Source organism: Peromyscus maniculatus, chromosome 5 (genome assembly GCF_049852395.1).
Source record: "Peromyscus maniculatus bairdii isolate BWxNUB_F1_BW_parent chromosome 5, HU_Pman_BW_mat_3.1, whole genome shotgun sequence".
Taxonomy (NCBI): Eukaryota; Metazoa; Chordata; class Mammalia; order Rodentia; family Cricetidae; genus Peromyscus; species Peromyscus maniculatus.
Window position 1 is genome coordinate 23,493,329 of NC_134856.1, and position 17,693 is coordinate 23,511,021.

Below are 17,693 nucleotides of genomic sequence, written 5' to 3' on the forward strand. Positions count from 1 at the left end.
TATGGGCATCTCTTGGTTATTCTTAAGTCTTTACTTTTTAAAAAGTAACACATCCCTTTATAACATTCTCATTTACAGTAACCATGCCTTGCTGAGTTCCCAGAGGTTTATTTCTGTGTCAAAACTGTCCATGTGACTGAGAAATTTTTAGAATACCCATTGTCAAATGTGAAGAAGACTTCAATGATGTGTTTCTATGGTAGCAAATCCCACAAGCCACTGATACGTTGCTTTTTGTGTGTTAGTGCCTCTGAATCACGAATGCCTAATGCTCTATTGCACCCTCCAATCACTGCCAGCTAGGTGACAGCTGTAATGTGGTTGTCACTTCCTGTACCACCTGGCAACACTCAATCAGAAATGTCACCTAATAACTCTCATAGGCTGCAAGAATATATCAGAGATTCAGCTGTGTATTAAAGCTGCACTTTGACCGGCCAAGGGTCTGTCAAAAGGCAAAGCCATTTATTATGAATATTTGGTGTTACCCAGCCTTTAATATTCCAGCTATCTTCTGCTACAAAATCCTTGTGTGCCCAGACCAATTGGTAAACAGTTCAGCTCTCCAGACCTGCTGAACCTACTAAGTTACCTTCTGCCCTGATGAGCTTAGGAGACAAGCTGGCAGGAGACACAGCTTTGTTTCCTGTGCTAATGAAGCTCAGACCATTCCCTCGCCTTGAGGAGGCCTAGTGGTTCTCCAGAGCACTTTGACTGAAAACAAAAGAGGTTTTACATATCAAGGTGAGAGGCAGAATAACATTCCTGAGGAGGCAGAGAACTGCAAGCCCAGAGGGGGCAAAAGCAGGCATTTTTCTGTAGACAGGGACAGAATAGCATGGGGAGAGAGAAGAGAGGATGACAGAGGTTCCATAGAGAGTAAGCAGATTTTCTGAATACCAAGAGTAGAGAGTAGCAGAGAAGGAGAAAGAGGATACAGAGGATGAAGATGAGGCTGGAAACATAGGAGTTTAGTCCTTAGCAGGACTATGAGCTAGGGAGCTGGATGGAACTGTAGTTATGGAAACAGGATTTCATCCCAGAGAAATAAAGTAGATGGATATGGAGCTTGGTATTCTAGAGTTGTTGCTGCCTTGAATGCCTGGTGGAGCACAGCTGAATTGATAGAATTTTGTCTTAGAGGAATAAAGTTAACAGACATAAGAACATAGTGTACGTAGATTTTTCCCCCTCAGATATCCCATGTGGTCATAGCTAGGCCCCTGGACCTATGGTTGTACCCTGTGCAGACATCTTGATGTCTTCAAGATCAAGAGAGTATCACCCCTGAGTCTTACTGGATGGGTACCACTGGGGTCTTTGCTTATATTTTCTTCCTATCTATATTTGTGAGCTATCAATAAAGTCTACAAGTAATATATAAAGAGTAGCTTAGATAAATTTAATTAGCAAGATACTATTGTTCATCTTATTTTACCTTTTAAGGCTCGACATATTTTATTATGAACCTACCAGTTTTTGTTTTCAGGCAGAGAAGATAAGAAGCAAACCAGATACTCAATTTAAACATGACCAAATCTTCAGAGGTTAAAAATGTTCAGCTCTCTTTGGTAGGACTGATAAATGACCACAATTCAGCAAACACTGTCAATCATGCCATCGTGTGAGAATTCATACAAACCCAGTTTCCTTTTCCTCCAGTGTTTTCTCCTGGAGTTGTACCTAATTTTGATACCAGGGCTCATTAAAGCCCATCATGGAACAGGATAACTTTGCTTTGTTTCTTGGCCAGGAATCACTCGATTCTGAAAGTCTTGTGAGAAGACATGGCGAGAAGCTATGTCAAGTGTGCTATGCATGGTGGTGGAGGGGAGCCATTGATCATTTTAATTAGTGGCATTTTTGTTTTTAGATGTGTGTGTGTGTGTGTGTGTGTGTGTGTGTGTGTGTGTGTGTGTGTGTGCGCAACATGTGTGTGGGTACTTGCAGGGGCAAGAGTGGGAAATGGAGTTGCAAGGTGGTTGTGAGTTATTATACCTAAGTATTGAGAACTGGATTAAGCAGCAAGCATTCTTAATAGCTGAGCCATCTCTCCAGCCCTAATTTTTCTAAAATAATTTTTTAAATTTAGGATCATTTGTAGCTCTTTTTGTGAACTGCCTGTTTTTTATATATTTGGGTCTTTTTATATTGAGGCACTTATCATTTCTTGTTAATGGTTGTAGTACATTTTACAAGTTAAAGGAATAACAAGTATGCATACAAACACTTTTTTCCTCATTTTTATTCATTGTTTATTAATGGTAGGATTGCACTTTAGAGCCAAATTCAACTAATAAGGGTTTTCAGCCAATTTCAAACTTGATAACTTTGCCAATTGCTTTCATGTGGCTCCCAGCATCATAAGAACTCCTTATGGCGTGTGTGTGTGTGTGTGTGTGTGTGTGTGTGTGTGTGTGTGTGTGTACAGTGGAATGGACGACATATCTACATATGTAAATCCAGCTGCCATTGCATATATCCCAGAACACTGCAGCCTGTTTCTCAGCTTTGATCACATTTTCCCCTGAAAAGTTGATTCTCTAGTTGCTCCAGACCAGCACTCGACATCTTGAGAGGCTCTACAGAAGTAGTCTTGGAATTGCCAGAAGCAGCACAAAGCTGATCTAATGAGAAACAGCCCCTTCCAGTGATTCCTCCATACCCAGATCCCCAGCTTTTGGCCTCTACCCAGGCCAGAGTTGGGTCTCCAAGTGTTCCACTGGGCCAGCCAGACATCACTGGGATGGGCCAGTACACAGTGCAGCCACACTCGATGATGCCAAAGGTGAAGTGTAACCACTGGTGTAGTGGGCACAGCTGCATTTCAGGGGTTAACCACAGCCCTGCCACAAAACAGACAGAAGGTCTTGGGGACAAACGTGCTTTACGTTTCTGAGTTTCCTTTCCAGTCTTCTCTCTCTGGTGGGGGCAGTGGTGTCACTGGAATTTCTGCCAACGCTGCTGCCTCTGGTCTGCACTTCATGCTCGTCTCAACTCTCCTGTCCTGTTGGCCAGTCCTAGAAACGGTGTCAGGCTGGAGAGAGTGCTCGCTGTGCGAGCATGAGCACCGGAGTTCCATCCCCAGGACCCAGGTATCGTAAAAACCCAGGCCATGGGAGCTCGTGCGTGTGGTGACAGCACAGAGGCTGGTGACGTGAGATCCCTGAGGCTCACTGGCCAGTCAGCTTGCCTACGTTACCTGCACCAGGCCAGTGGGAAATCCTGTCTCAAAAGATGAGAAGTCAGGCACTGTAGGCCCTCTATCCAAGGTGGACATTTGGCCTCCACATGCACACTCTCACAGCCTCACATATACAAATGTATACATACATTTGTATGCACACTCTCACAGCCTCACATATACAAATGTATACATACATTTGTATGCACATTCTCACAGCCTCACATATACAAATGTATACATACATTTGCATGCACACTCTCACAGCCTCACATATACAAATGTATACATACATTTGTATGCTCTTGTAGAGGACCAGAATTTGGTTCCCTGAATCCACATGAAGATCCATTGCCCTCTTCTGAACTCTGTGGGCACCTGCACTCCATAGAGCCCACACCTTTACACACACCCCCAAACTCCCACCCCCACACACTCCCACCCCCACCACTTTACCTAAAAAGTAAATAAATTTTAAAATAAAATCAGCAGCAGAGTCAGTCAGGTGTGTCTTTCTCCACAGACGCCATCCCTAACCTTTGTGACAGCCCCTCCTGGATTAGCAGAAGCAGTTTGATTTGTGTTTTTCTTTCTCAGTGCACAAGGAGCTGCATTGACTTAAAAGTCAAGGTTAGAAGCTCTATTGGACTTCTGATGTACTCACCTTAGCCAGGACCACGTGGTCCTAGAAGCAAGTCTAAGGATTTTTCCAGTTGGTTTTAACAATCACAAGCTTGGAGTTCCTCCCATTCCCTTCAAGGATCTACTCTATGATTATCTAAGTCTAATGGGATTTTTCCCTGAAATGTGTCTGTTTAGGGTTTCTTCCCCATGTTTTAAGCTGTTACTATTTTTGCTTAAGGTCAAGTTAATCTTAAGATTTATTATAGCTTTAACATGGTTTGTGTGCTTTTCACATTTCCTACTATTGCTTGTATAAAATGATGGGAAAACACGACTTTTGAAAGGGTTTACCCTGGGAAGCAGGAAATGCCTGTTAGTAGGGCAGGAGAGAGAACGCACAGCAGAGCACGGACTGCCTCCCCACTTCAGGGAGGGCATGAAACCTCTGCAAAAAGCCGGAGAGGAAAGTCTGACTGCAAAGAAAAAAATGGGAGGAGATAAAGCCAGGGGAAGTAGGACCGGATTCGACATGAGACGAAGAAAAAAACAACTTCTGGTGACCAGCGGTCGAAGTCATGCTCAGCCACCATGGAAAATTCAGTCCAAATACGCGTCTTCTGCCCAGGAAGAAGGAGGTGGGACTCCCAAGAAGTGCCTAAGAGGCCTCGTGAGGAAGCTGAAGGGCTGGTCAAGGTGAAGATGTTTAACTTCGGACACAGTGTCTACTTCGCTGGTCTCGCAGAGGTGAGATCAGAGACCAGAAGTTCCACTCTGAATGCAAGGTTCACACTGAGAAGTTTGTGACAAAAGCCAGAAGGTACCACCCATATTAGCAAAGGTTAGAACACCTTTGGGAACAGTGCTCCGTCATGTAAAATCAAGCCACATGAGATGTGATGGGTTCCTTCAGTTTTCAGTAATACTCTGTAGACTGAAACAAAGCTATTTGTAGAGATGGCACAGCGGTAAAGTGAGGATGATCACAAAGATCAGAGTTCAAATCCTCAGAACCGATTTAAAGCCGGGTGCATGCGAAGATGAAATCCAATTCAGTTTCATCATAAAGACTCAAGTCAGCATGATGGAGACTTCAGGGGAGTAGGAATACCCAACGGATAACTGGATTTTATTCCTTTGTCTAAACCTTGTTTTCATAACTCTGAAGTGTACCAGTTACATTTCAGTCTTGTCTTGAAATACTCTCAGCATCTTCAAGGTTTTGTTTTCAAAACAGTACTTTCCAGAAAGAATCAGACAAATTATTCTTTTATGGAAGAATGAGGTGAGAAATTTTTTAAATTTTCTTTTTTTTTATTTATTCTTTGTGTCTTTCACATCAGGTATCCCTATCCCACACATCACCTGTCCCCTCGGATTCACCCTCTGCCCCTGCAACCTCACTCCCCCGCAAATATAACAAAATAAATTTTTTTTTAAAAAGGAAGCAAGGGGAAATGTCGTCATGGAAGCTGCAGTGTGACACAGTGAGTCATGCAGTACACCCTTTATCCACACATCTTTACCTATAGGGGTTCGTCACAAAGAATCATTGGTTGGGTTCGAGGCCCCAGGCCTCTGCTGTGCTACTGATACTTGGCCCTCCACTAGGACTCTTACTGGACATCCCGTTCCTTCCCTGGGTCATGCATATCCTGTAGCCCTAGGCCCACAGGACTCCTGCGCCCCCCCACACCTGTGCTCCAACCCATCACAGATGGAGTGGATGTCGGTAGGCCAACACCCAGCCTTGGCTCTGGACCTGGGCTGCTGCGAGGCCAGTCAGCCCCCCAGCTCTTTCCCTTCTCCAAAACCAGCCTGAGCTCTCCAGCATTGCCCTGGTGAGTTCACCCCTTGCACCTATGAGCAAAGGGGTGGGGTCAGTTCTCCTGCTTTCTGGTCCTCAGAGGCGGTTCTCCCACACCTACCCCTTAGGGTCAGCTCTGCTGTGTTGCTCAGGAGAGGTGTTCCGGCCATTCTCCTGAGTGCTGCAGCTGATGAGGCACAGGGACAGCTCTCCCACTCTTAGAACCTCAAGGCCAGCTCAAAATAATTGTTTTGTTTTGGTTTGGTTTTTGAGACAGGGTTTCTCTGTGTAGCCCTGGCTGTCTTGGAACTCACTATATTGACCAGGCTGGTCTTTAACTCAGAGATCTAACTGCCTCTGCCTCCCAAGTGCTGGGATTAAAGGCATGTGCCAACACTACCACCCAAGGTGAGAGATTTTTTCTCTGTATTTGAAAATGTAATTTTGGTTTGTGTCCTGGAAACTTGCCTAATGGTCTAATGGAATACAGCAATATTCTTTCTTTTGCCACATCAAAAGTGACAATAAAACCACAAATCTGATCACAAACATTGTACAGTTACTATTAAATAAAGAACTGTGCCAGGGACGTTCTGACCTCCATTTTGTAGACTGATCCACTCTGATGCAGAGTCAACAGAGGAGCAGAATTTTATTGCACCCTTTCCTGTTTTGACATTTACTCAGCTCAGCCACATCTGACTTGGGACTCCTCTTCTGAGCTTACTGTGCAAAGATGCATGCTTGGGAAGTAGGCAGATTCACGCTCAGCTTTCCAGTTGTCCACAGTGGGGAAGAAACAAAACCACACTCCAGGCTGCACACTCCAGGCTGCACACTCCAGGCTGCCTTTCAAATCCTTTCTCCACCACTCTCACCAGCACTACTAGCAAGAAGGAAATATTGATTAGGATGTCTCTGTAGAGTTCCCTGTCCTAGGATTCTAGAATGACCTACAGACATGGAATGTGAGAAACCAGGGGAAAACGAAATGACCTACATTGAATATTTGCCTCTCCTAATGACGGCTAATAGGTCAGCCTTCTAATACAATCCTCAACCAGTTAGCCATCTTCCAGACGCAGACTTGCTGTTCTCACACTGAAGAAGAAGTAGATATCATCACCTTCTCCTTGTTGTGAACTTCCTACCTAGGTGGGAGCATTCAGACAACAGCCCTGTCCGGAGGCCCCTCCTGCTTTTCTGGTACACCCGGGCATTAGTATGGCGATTTCAATGAGAGGCCAACTTGACCCAGCTCAGAGGCCTGCAGAGAACTCACAGGGAAGGGTCTCTGAACATCCATGGACACAGTGATAGACAGGGTTTGAGTTCACACTCTGGAATGAGCTGCACACAGTTTATCAAAAGATTGTCTCACGCAGTATAAATAACTAACTAATAAAAGTAAAAAGAAAGGATCTCAGGACCCTTGAAGTTTGTTCTCATTGTTACGTCTGAGGCTCACTATGTCTTACAGAATCGGTGCTGGAAACTGCCGGGCAGCCATGTTTTACCCCTGCATCCAGCTGCTTGCTCTGCTTTGTCCTCACTATTTCCAGGTCTCAGGTGCTCAGAAGTGAAGGCGGTGATTACAGTGTCTTCACATGACCATCCACAGTGGGTTAGATCTGAGCATTGCCCAGCTCCTGCTCTGTGCTGTCTCCACCAGTTCCACTCACATGACTTGTGACTCTGTTGAGTCATATGGATATAAGGATTGCTGGAGACCCTTTTCTCAAGTAAACCCACAGCTCTCTGCCTCTGATAAAAATGTATACAGACCCTCTTTATGTAAAACTGAAGGAAAGTGTTGGAGGTCCTCCAGGCTTTAAGTTGGTAAAGAGTGTCTCCCAACTTACAATGACCCTCATCTCAATAAGTATCAACTGTAGGCTAAAATAAAAATAATAAAGTTTTAAAAGGTAGTGAATAAAAATAAAAGCTACAAGTAGCTGCCATTTGCTAACATTTGGATGACAGCAGGGAACAGATGGCTACCTACCTTCTGGGTGACAGGAGAGAGGACATGTGAGTCCTGGGGGTACTTTTACAACCCAGAGGAACCAACATCCTCATCACCAGAGTCTACTCACTTTCCATGTTTGAACCTGAAATGTCCCCCACGAGCTCATGCATTCAATGCTTCTGCCCCAGCTGGTGGCACTATCTGGGGACATTATGCAAGTTTAGGAGATGAGACCTAGGTCACCAGAGATGGGCGGGGGGGGGGGGGGGGGGGGGGGGGGGGGGGGGGGAGTGGCTAGATGGCGCTAGCTGGGTCCAAGGCTCCAAACCTGCCTTCTCTGCTCCCTGTCTGCTGTGAAGCCTCCACCAGAGACTCACATCACCACTGCACCATGATGGCTTTCCCTGACACGGTGAACTGTGGGTTTAGAAACCATGAGTCAAATAGACCTTTCTGCCCTTACATTGTTTCGGTGTGATTTTGTGGCATCATGCTGCAAAGCTAACCAACACTGACACTTAAGCTCACAGCTTTTAAATTCATGGTGACATCATACACACCCATTGTGCGTATGTAATGAAACAACAGGTCTCACAAAGCAATAACTACCAGTCTTATGTGTGATGAATTGAAATATTTTCTGCAGTCCATTTTGAAAGTATTATGCAAGCTTCCTCAACATGCAGTTTCTGGACTCCAGTTAGAAAAGAGGCACTAGGTGGAATGCAATTGAATGGGTCATTTGCAAGTAATCTCAGACACATTAGCATGCAAGCTTGAGAGGCAATGGTCTGTTCCTTGGGTCTGAGAATTCTTCCATTATACACAATTCTAAACACACAGGACTGGAAACACTATTTAATTTTTTATTAAAGGGAAAGGCAGTAAAGCTGCAGGGGGGGAGCAGTTTGACTTCAGTTCAGAGTCAAACCACACTCATTTAACAAGGTCACACTTCAGCAGGGAAACACTTAATGGTAATGGGTGTTTTCATCAGTGACTGTAAAGGAAAGCAAAAGATGAGGAGGCTTGACTGCCCCGAGGGAGGGGTAAAGGTTGTGTTCTCTTGGTGTGTGCATGCCAACCTAGTTGGCTCACTCCCAGTCCCAGTGAGGACATTGGGCAAAGGCTGCTGGGAGCACAGACGGAGTGGGTAACGCTTGCAATGTATGCAGGAGGTCCACAGCATCTCCAGGAAGGCCACTTAAGACACGGGCCCCAGGCATAACACAATGGCTTACGTTTTCCCAGCTGCTGACAACAGCACCCTCCTCAGCAGTCTAAGAATCCTTTGTATTTGTTGCTTCTGAATGCTGACCAATGGCACTAGTGGGATTCAGAGCAGCGCAGGCCAGCATCAGAAAGGCCAAGGCGGGCATGGGTTCTGTGAGAAAGACAGGAAGGAGTGCAGAGCCTGCAAGGATTCCAGTGACAAGGTGTCCCATTCAGACAGCTTCGTGTGTTGAGAATGCTACACTTGAGGCTGTGCAAAGGCTTTTTGCTCCGCTCTGGAAACCTCAGCACCTCAAATACTAACTGCAGAAACTGAGGATTCCACCTAAGGTTCCAGATGTACACTAGTTGCAGTCTTAAGAAAAGCCAGAATCCTCAACTTTCCTTTGCTAAAAAGTTACTGTTAAAGTTACTGTTTTAAAAAGGGCACTGTTATTTAAAAAAAAATACTGTTAACCCCAGATACACAAAGGCTTAAACAACCATGACCTTTCAAAATCTGAATATTCTAGAGTGCCAGTAAACAACTTGCAAGTTTGGAAAGAACGTCTCTCTTGAGCTCATCCTAGTAAGGTGTACATAGGAATTTAGACACTTCTAATCTAATGCCTTTACTGTGTAGCCCAAGTTGTGCTTCAACTCACTAGGTAGCCCAGGTTAGCCTACAGCTAGCAACAATGCTGTCTTGGGGTAGTGGAGACATTCTTGCACTACCACACCCAGCTGATGACTGTGCTCTGTCCTCATTCTTATATCTCAACCCTGCATGCTGGTGTTTAAGGTAAGGAAGTTCAGTTCATACAGTTCTAAATCCTTCATATTCCATGTAGTCAAATATTCTGAAAATTCTTCTTAAAGAGTTAGATGCCAGAAATAGCAATGATTGCACCAGCCTCCTGCCTTTATGCAAGAAGAAATAAGCCTCTGGGGATAGTGAATACGGGTTCTCAGGCAGTCCTATCCACTCATATTGTTTTCCCTTAGAGGAAGCTACAAAAACTTATGAATTAAGGGCCAGCATGATGATGGGCAGCATGTCTGTGATAACTTGTCTGATGGAGTCATGCACAGAATAGCAGCGTTTTCGTTGACAACAGGTTGCACATACAACAGGAGTCCCATAAGATTATGATGAAGCTAAAAATATTCTTATTGCCTAGTGACACTGTAGCTTCCAAAACACAACACACTCATCTCGTGTTAGAAGGAGCCTGGTGTAGACAAACATACTGCACAATTATGCAAACTAATGTGCTGTGAATGGGCACATGTCTGGCCATACAGAAGTATGGTAGATACGGTATATAAAGTATAATATCAGATGATGAAAATGACTGTTACGCTTTATATTCTTATAAACTTAGTTATTTTATTGTTTTTATTTTTATTTTGTGTGTCTGGATGTTTTGCCTCCATACATGTCTGTGCATTCTGTGCATGCCTGGTGCCTACAGAGGCCAGAAGAGGGCATTGGATCTCCTGGAACTACAATTAGAGATGGTAGTAGTTAGTCCCCATGTAAGTGCTGGGAATTAAACCCAGGTCCTCTGGAAGAGCAGTCATCTCTTAACTGCTGAGCCATCTCTCCAGTCCCTTTTATTATTATTTTAGAGTGTACTCCTTAAACACATACATTTAAAAATATGTATGTTTAAATATATATATAGGAATGTGTGTATATGTACACACACACACACACACACACACACACACACACACACACACACACGGTTAACTGTAAAGCAGCCTTAGGAAGTGTTCTAGAATAGGGCAATATCATCACAGGTGGTTACAACTCCATGCCTGTCATTGCCCTAAAGACCTTCTATGACCTTCCAGTGGGACACAATGTGGAGGTGGGAGATAGGAGTGTTGATCATCCTGCCTTTGTGTAGATCTCACCTAACTTGTACATTTGTCTGTTTTTAGAAAAAAAAGTTTATTGATTTAAAATAATTAAAAGACAAAGCTTATGAAATGAGAATATAAAGGAAGAAAATTTTCTTAGCTCTAGAGCATATTTAAGTTTTAAGTTATATTTATCATAAAAGCACCAAAGGGTTTATAAACCTTAAGACTTACCAACTAGAAAAGGTACAGTATGCCAAGATTAATTTGTCTTAGAGGAAAAGCAAATTAGTATGAATGTAGTATTGTCCAAGTGCAGGAGAGTCATAAGGCTGCAGGAGGCAGGGTATGTCCTAGGCCTTCTGCTTCAACTCACTCAGTGACTCACAGGAACAGCTTCCAGTTGTGAGGTGGTGCTTTCAGATGTATCATGTTTCACCTCTCAGCTCGTGTCTTTGTGGTGCCTTTCCTTTATTCAGGTATATTAGATGTCCAAATACACACTATTGTGCTACAAAGTGCCTGTGGTACAGTAATATGCTGGAGAATTGCCTGTACCGCAAGCCTCGGTGTGGAGTAGACTCTACCATCCATGGACCTAAAACCATTCTACAGTGTTTTCAGTGATGAAATCTCCCGGTGATCTATTTCTCAAACCTATCCTCACAATTGGCACATATCAAACCTGACAGGCTCAGCCTCTTGAACTCTCAGTAGTACCAGACGCTGTAACACACCACTTTCTAGAAATCCTCTCTTTGCTTGGTTTCCACAATTTTGGCTTTCCTCTGATTAAACATTTCCTTTACCAGTTTCTAATTGGCATTTCCTCCTCTGGGTCTCTTTCTTCAGCTTGCGTAGCCTCCCGTGTTGAAGAACCCACTGTAACTGTTTCCACCACCCAGGATCGAACAACAACGCCCACACGCGTGTGCATGCCCTCATCTCACACTCGGCAGGCCCAGCACAGGACCCACACTCACTTGCAATCCACTCCTCTCCCTTGCACTGCCTTTTGCAACGGTGCACCGCCCACCTCCACCCAGTTATTCGTCACGCCACTCTAACGTTCCAATGCAGATCTGCAGTCAGTATTTCTGGTATCTTGACACTTGCCGTCAGCCTCTTACCAGGCATACCCACAAGCCCAGTGTCGTCCAGGCACAGGCTTCAACTCACCTTGCTCAGCGGTTTTCTGAAACAGCTAGAATTCTGACAGCGCTGTCTGAAAAGTCCCTTGCTTTCCCTTCACCTGGAGGAAAGAGTTCACCGTCCTCAGCACCTTCTCCATTCGACCTGCTTTGCAGTCTCTCCTCACCACCGGGGTCACAGTCACGGTCCCCCGGCTTGTCACCCTGATCCACTCATTTTGCTACGCTTCCCGACTGCTGCCTTTGCCCAAAGTGCTTCCATATCCCCCCTCCACCCTGCTTTGTTTGACAATAAGAGCCTCACAAATATGAGGCCTCCCTCAGAGCTCTGGTCGATTTCCTCATCTCTGGGGGTTCAAACTCTGCTTTCTTCACACTAATAACGTCACACAAGATCCATCGCACCTTGTCAATGACGGCTCTCTTCCCTCTAAGTTGACGTCATCCTTTAGGAAGATGGCGTCTTGCCCTCTTCATATAGCTAGGATTTCACACCCTCTGCTCTGAAGGGTTCACAACACGCCCCCACGGTCGGGCGTGTTTGCATACGCCCAGCGGACACTTCCGCCTAGCCAGTTCCAGGTCAGGATAGCCATTTCTGGGTCAAGGCGTCTTGCGTGACCAGGATCCGTGACGTTGCATAGCTATGTAGGCATGCAACGTGGCCATGTGATCTACGCACATGCGTGGAGTAGTGACGTGACCTGGGCATGCCCAGCCTTTAAAATCCTTCGCCATGTTCCCGGTTCCTTCTCCACACACGTGTCTCTCCTACAGGCCTGTGCACTCTCTGTCCCTTTATCTTTAATAAAACTCTTATTAGCGGATCCTGTCATGTTTCATGAAATTTTCTTGCAGGGTAAGAGCACAACGCGGCCAATTAACTAACATGCTCACAGTAGGCGCTTACTCAGCAGTTACTCAAAAATACACACTCGGTGACTAACTGAATTGAGAGTGGGGATAGCCGAGTGCTCCCCAATTGACAAAGTCAGGACTCACACTCTGTGAGTGTCTGTCTGTAAGAAAAACTCATTTTCTTTTCTATGTGTGAAATATGGTGAGACTCCAATGAGATTAGGTATGTGAAAGCACTGTGCCAAATATAAACTCCCAGAGCAGAGTCTTTCCATGTCTATTCATTTACCTGAAATCTGTTGAAGATAGGAGATTATAAAGGCAATGTCCAAACTGAAGAGACATACAAACACCACTGAAACACAGATATGACCTCTACACATGCACCTCAAGAGTGGCATGGATTTAGTGTGATGTGCACGACATCATGGTATTACATGTTAGCTAACAGGCAGAAGTCTAATACAGAGAAAGAGTTGCATTGCAAGAAGTATGAACCTTAGCACCATGGATTCCTGTCCTTCACTCTCAAGTGGTTTTACAGCACACAGTTACAAAGATGAAAGATCTATGTAATACTGCGAGAAACCAGAGTATACACTTACTGCTCATCATATACATGCACACACATTTCAAATGTTCACAGTCCGTACATCGGAAGGTTTGAGTGTGCAACTCATGCACTTGAACACTTGGCCGGCCCCCAGTTTGTGGCACTTGTGGGGGATTGTGGAATCTATAAGACATGAGTTTAGGAGTAGGCCTGCCTTTGACCTCTGTACCCATCTCTCTTAGTCTGGCTCTCCATCTCCCGGTCAGTGGCACCTGATAAAACTCACTGTGCAGTCCCTGGAACCACCTTGCTTTCCTTCCAGGATTAATTGAAATCCCCCGGAATTCTGAGCCAAAATCAACCCTTCTTCTCTTACATTATTTCTGACAATTATATATTGTCCTGGCAATGAGAAACATAATGTAAAGATTAATTACACCTATTTACATTCAGAAGAACCCAGGAAACTCTTTCTTTGCCTTTGATAAACAAGGAAACTGAGGCAGGTAGCAACTCATCGTGAAACAGCTGAGATTCATGACTCTGTCAGACTCTAACCACTCAATCCTGCAGCCTGTCTAAACGACATGGCCCACTCTATAGTCTTGACAAACGATAGTTTCTTTTGCTTTCAGAGAAAATGGTTCTTGGTTGATGGTTATGAGGTCTGCTAGTCCTTTGCTGATAGAACCCACATGCCAATTGGATGCTGTGAAAAGGGTATTTTATCTATAAAGTGTATTGCCTCTTTTACATAAGAATACCTTCCAGAAAGCAGGAAAAGATCAAACCGTTTTACAAGCTAAAATGCAGCTGTTCAAATGGGATCACTACTTAACTCTTTTGTTTGTTAGCTCATTAGAATTCCATCACACTGTCCTGAGGCAAAGGCAGAGGATTTGCCAATCTTCTCTAATAGATTTTCTGGGTGTCTTCTGAAAAATCCCAGCACATCAATTACATTTCTATTACAATCTGCAGGGCTCCTGTTGGGTTAACCTGGCCCAGTTCCCCTTCCCTGCTGCTGATCTCACAGTGAGTTGCTGTGCTTTACTGTGTAGTATAGCATTCAGGAAGGGATGGTGAGAAGGCCTTGCCTCCAAACACCCCCACCTCTGCTGTGCCCCCCACTTCTGACCTGAACACCAGGACTCGCAGCTTGAGGGGGACGCTGGTCTCCACAGCTCTTCCAATCAAAAGAGCTAATTTTCACCCAACCCACTTGGTTCTAGCATGCTCTTAGCTGCTTTCTCAAAATGTATTCCAGAACTTGGCATTCCATTTAAATAAATTGCTTGTATTCCCAGTCTCAGTGACCTAGGGTTTCTTAGATTATCTACTGGTGCATTATTACTAGTCTATATTTTTATATTTAAGAATCATTTATTCAGTACTTCCCATGTGCCAGGTTCTACACTGAATGAGCACATTCGCCATTTCATAACGTTTCCCCCACTAAGCCTCTGACATATTTCCTCAATTCTAAGGAGATTAGAAAAACATTTTCATGTCTCTGAAATAATGATATATTATACAACGAAGACCAGCAGTATCAAAATTGTGAGAGCGATTTTTTTCTAAATACACACAACATGGTGAGTTCTTTAAATTGGTGACATTTTAGATTCGGTGACATTTTAAGTACCGTATTTCTTGCCAGTTGAAAGTTACACAAATAAAGCCTCTGTATATTGAGAGATTTGCTTGAGTTAGTGAATTTGCAGGAGGTAATAAGCAGTTACATATGCCATTGAAGGGAATTCATTGACTTGTTTCTTTGAGTACAGCACAAAGACAAGGATTCATCCCAATGCCCGACCTTCACCACTATTGCTCAGTCTTTGGAAGCCACTGGGTCTCGAGTCCCAGTTCTGTTAGTACATTAGTGAGTGATTTGTGGTGTGTTGCTTAAATACATCAACCTCATCCATAAATCCTGGGAAATAACTCTCATCCCAGATTCTTGAGACAGTCAGTGAGATTATCTGCTTAAAAACTCCCAGCACCATGAACAAGGCACGGTAGTGAACGATGGTGATGGCGATGGTTCACAGCTTACACCCTAAGGAGAAACCTGTAGCTGGCTAAGTTTGTGGAGCCCTCACCAACTTTGTTCCGGAGAAGACATTGTCATTCTTGTCACCTCTGTCTTTCTCGTGTTTCATTGCACCAGCCTTTTGTGTGGTAGAAATTACAACTCTAACCTTGGTAAGAAGTCTGTCACATACACCAGCTAGAATTCCATGATCACCTCAGTTCTATAAAACGTGTTCTGAGAATCAGCAGCTCTGTTCTTCATGCGACTTGGTAGAAAGGGATCAAGGTAAGTCAGAAATTATTCTCCCTTGAGTCCTTTGAAATGGGATGAGTAAAGATAAGCATACTCAGTCAGATTCATGTACAATGACACAAGTGCTTTAAAATAAATGCAAACTAAGCGTAACAGAGAAGGTTAAAAACATCCATATCTAGCCGGGCGTGGTGGCGCACGCCTTTAATCCCAGCACTCGGGAGGCAGAGCCAGGCGGATCTTTGTGAGTTCGAGGCCAGCCTGGGCTACCAAGTGAGCTCCAGGAAAGGCGCAAAGCTGCACAGAGAAACCCTGTCTCGAAAAAACCAAAAAAAAAAAAAAAAAAAAAAAAAAAAAAAAAAAAAAAAAAAACATCCATATCTAGAAAGGGTCACATGGAAAATCTTTAAACTGGAGATAGTACTTTAGATGCCTCTTGAATGCAAGATCATGTCAGATCGTAAGAACACAGGGGCTCTAGAACAGAGAACGGCATAAGCAGAAGTCCGTAGATCGATGTCTTCTCCCACTTACGTTCCAACAGCTTATGTCAAGATAAACTCTCCAACAATGACTGTAACCAGGCTGGAGAGACTGCTCAATGGTTAAGGACATTTGCTGTTCTTGCAGAGTCTCCAGATTTGGTCCCCACACCTATGTCAGGGACCTCACACTACCTGTAACTCCAATTCCAGGGGGATCCAACACCCTCTCCTGGCTTTGGTGGGCACCTACATGCGCATGGTGCACATACACTCACTCAGGCACAGTCACGCACACACAGTGTTAGGAAAAACTTGAAGATACAAAAGAGATAAAACAGACAGCTGTTTAAATTGACACCCACGCTGAAGATAAGGACACGAGAAGCCAAGGTCCTAGAAAGAACTAGACACACTAGGCTGTATTTTTAGCTCTACATTTGCTGCTGTTTTCTATCTTATGGACTTTGCTAATTTGGGTCTCCAAACACAGGAACCAAACACTAGCAGCCTGGGGTGCAGTCTCATTGGGACAGACAGGGAGAAAAATGGAGTACAGGGGCTTCCAATGTTACAAGAACATGAGAGACGACGGATTTCTGCAAAAGAGAGCCATAAGGTGGTAAGAATGCTCTTCCTGTGGTTTCCACATGGCATCCGGGGACTTCTTGACTTGTTCGTTATCAGGTAAGGTGCCATGAATCCAGCAAAGAAGCCAGCTGTTGAGGTGAAAAGCTGGCTGGCGATTCCAGTGAGCTGAGAAGACTAGAGAACAGACATTGCTGCTTGGGATCCGCCAAGGAGAAGTGTGCCTGGTAATCCCTGGAGAGCTGTGCTCCAAGACTCAGAGCAACCCTCACCAACCTTCATTGCAGGGCCACAGATCACTAGGCTAAAACTGCTAGTTGCATTGGGGCTGAGGGACAGAGGTCTGAGGAAAAGTTCTTTAAACTTTCCGGGGGTAACACTGGAGAAAGCCTTCCTCACAGCCATGCAAATCTCCTATCACGTGGTCTTGAGGAAGGCAATAAAACTTGGTCACTTGATGTATCTCATTGGCAAAATAATATTAGGAATTCACACCTCTTAATCAACTAAATAATGAGCTGTATTTGATGAGCACTAAAATCTCTTCCATCAATTAAAAATCTAAATTTGTTTTGTGATCACTCTAAAAGTAACATGGTAATGTATGAGCAATTTTGATGCTATAGACAGAAAACTAATATAGACCAATATACCTTCATACAGAATATAAGTTTGCACAATTAGACCTTTCTTGGCCTATCACAGCAGAGCTCTGCACATGAGGCAATGTCACATACATATACTCAGAGGGAAAGATGAAGAATCATTAATGTTTTCTGTAAGACTTTCATGATACAATACAAAGATTGATGTTAAAATAAGCAACAAAAGGGATACTAAAAATAGACTAGTGAGTTATTGAGCCCAAAGAACCACAAATGCAATTAAAGAAGATCTTATTTAAAGTCAAGATGGCAGCAATTTAATGAGCAAGTGAAAGTGTCCTGGGATCACATCGATCAGGCATTAGCCGATCCCAATCACAACCTAGGCTGCTGTGTACCTTATATGTGCACATTTCCAATGCACATGATGCAAGTCCTGCCACTCATCTGGACTTTGAGATACATTTTCAAATAAGTGGACGATATAGGTTTCCACATGTGAAT

At 44.1% G+C, this 17,693-nt stretch overlaps 1 protein-coding gene across 2 annotated transcripts in view; it reads right to left on the minus strand.

Moving 5' to 3' along the window:
- The window catches only part of Rnf150 (ring finger protein 150), a 225,628-nt gene that overhangs the window by 187,811 nt on the left and 20,124 nt on the right, over nt 1-17,693 (minus strand). The window lies entirely within an intron of this gene.